General features: G+C 41.2%; 1 long non-coding RNA gene across 1 annotated transcript; it reads left to right on the forward strand.

Annotated features, from left to right (window-relative positions):
* Positions 1 to 380: 380 nt before the first annotated feature.
* On the forward strand, positions 381 to 937 carry LOC148027533 (uncharacterized). Its single transcript, XR_015692547.1, has 3 exons — positions 381 to 409; positions 574 to 666; positions 851 to 937. It is a non-coding gene; the product is annotated as an uncharacterized LOC148027533 (long non-coding RNA).
* The last annotated feature ends 1,256 nt before the right edge of the window (positions 938 to 2,193 follow it).

Below are 2,193 nucleotides of genomic sequence, written 5' to 3' on the forward strand. Positions count from 1 at the left end.
CCTCCCTGATTGATAAATGGCAAGTCTGGATCAGTTTTTGGTTGCATGAAAGTGTATCTTCCATGGGCTGTTTTTGTCCCATTTTGGGTTGTTTGGGGATGGCAAGTACTCAAAACAAAAGCAATTGCAATTGACAATAAAAAAAAGATTGTACCTACCATGTGGCGTTCGCATGAGCATGAGGCAACAATGTTATGACGGTATGTTTATTGAAGTCTTTTGTTTTGTATTGCTTAATGTAATTTACATTTTCAAACATGCATTGCAAACACTTTCTTATTATTACCATGCCTATGTAGGTTTGCCATGTCGACTTCTAATCTAGAGATGATGGCTCTTTTGAAAAAAATGATGAGTGAGGATCCCAAACTACTTGGGCTTGTGGATTCAGTTGTGGAAGAAGTGAAAGGTAACTAACTCTTATAACTAAATTTATACCTAATTTTATTACTAATTCATGTGTTCTAATCCAAGTGCTAAGAAATTAAGTGATTTAGTTTGATATAGCACATCTTTTTAAAAAATATAAGTCTCTTATGTTTCTAAACTTTGGTTTATTATGTGTACATAAAGGTAACAAAATCACAAATGATGGTACAAGAGATAATGGAACAATGAAAGCTAAGGAGGTCATTGGCCCTAATGTCTCTTCAAATCATGATACAGGTATATGTCTTTATTTCTACTAAACTTTGAAAATTAAAATTTGTACATATATTACATCTTGCTTTATTAGGTGATTCATTTTGAGATTAACTAGCTTTAATTAGTCTCTTTGCCTAATTTAAAATGTTCATAGTTATTCATATTTTTAAACTTTGAGTAATTGTGTGTATATATATAAACATAGATAAAAGAACAACAAAAGGTGGGAAAAGAGGTAATGTAAGAAAGGGAGATCAGGAGGTTACTTGCGATAATGTTTCTTCAAGTCAAGATGCAGGTACCAACTTTAAGGATCAAAAACTTGTACAAATTTGGTGACCCAAATTGATACAAAATATCTTCCAAGATGTGAGAAGAAGAAAACCATTCAATACAAACCATCAAGGCACCCTTAACTTCCTCTATGTTGAGCTTGTACAATTCTAGAGTAGTCAAAGTAGTAAGGGACATAAGGAAGTCAAGGAAATGCCCCCCTCTTCCACACTCTAGGTGAGAGTGCTCTTGTATGGTGCGCTCCCAAAAAGAGTCGAGTTTCTTGTGGAGCTATTTCATTTTGCCCTCATATCCTTGCAAGTCAAGGCTTCGTAAGAATTGATCATTTGCTTGAACTCCTCCACTTGGGGGGTGGGAGCACTAGTCCACTCGAAGAAACGATTCCCCATGACCATGTGGCTGATGTTGTTGGCTGCCAACGTGAAAGCCTTGTCCAAGGTTCACAAAAGACATTTTTGGTAGTAGTAGATATAGAAATCTTCAACTCAAAAAATGTGGAGAGATTTTTGAACGAAATTATATGACGTCTTTGCCATTTTTACAACCAGTAATATTGTTCCTTCTTTAAACTGTCGAAGGGGTCCTTTTTGAAATTCATTGTACCTTAAACCTAGGTTTTCTTTCTAAACTTTTTGGGGCTTTTACAGCAAAAGAGAACAAGGTAGTTCATTTGATGTAACACTAACCTTGTGAGAGACATTGACGGATTGGTGCTTATGGTGAGCGAGCCATATGGATTGTATCATGGAGGAGATCTCTGCAGCTTGGGAGTGCAAGAAAGACTGGAACTGCTTGGGGGAGAAGAGGTGGGAGGTGCATAGGTGGCGCATGAGGGACTAGCGGCGGGGGCCGTAGGGGGCGAAGCCGATGATGCCCTTGCAGTGGTACATGAGGAGATGGCCATATGCGTAGCACGGGCGGTTGGCGAAGACGTGGTCGTGGTCCTTGAAGTAGGGGCGCACCATGGCGGCCGACGATACCACGATGCACAGGACCCGGCCCAGCCACCACAGGTACATGATGGGGCCGTATCGCCGGGCCAGTACGCTCAGCCACATGTGTGGCGACTTCCCAGCCACCTGCAGGAAATTCCCAAGGAAAGGCAGGGCGCCCGCCAGCTCATGGCCCGAGCCGGGGGGCAATACTGTACTGCTTGTTGCTACTGGTACTGCTTGTTCCGATGCAGGTGAAGCTGATATCCTGGTTCTTGGGATGGAGGCAGGGGTCTCAACAAATATCAAAGAGGAAGGAGGA

Source organism: Lygodium microphyllum, chromosome 12 (assembly GCF_053477565.2).
Source record: "Lygodium microphyllum isolate KBCC chromosome 12, Lygodium_microphyllum_v1.1.10, whole genome shotgun sequence".
NCBI classification, from domain to species: Eukaryota; Viridiplantae; Streptophyta; class Polypodiopsida; order Schizaeales; family Lygodiaceae; genus Lygodium; species Lygodium microphyllum.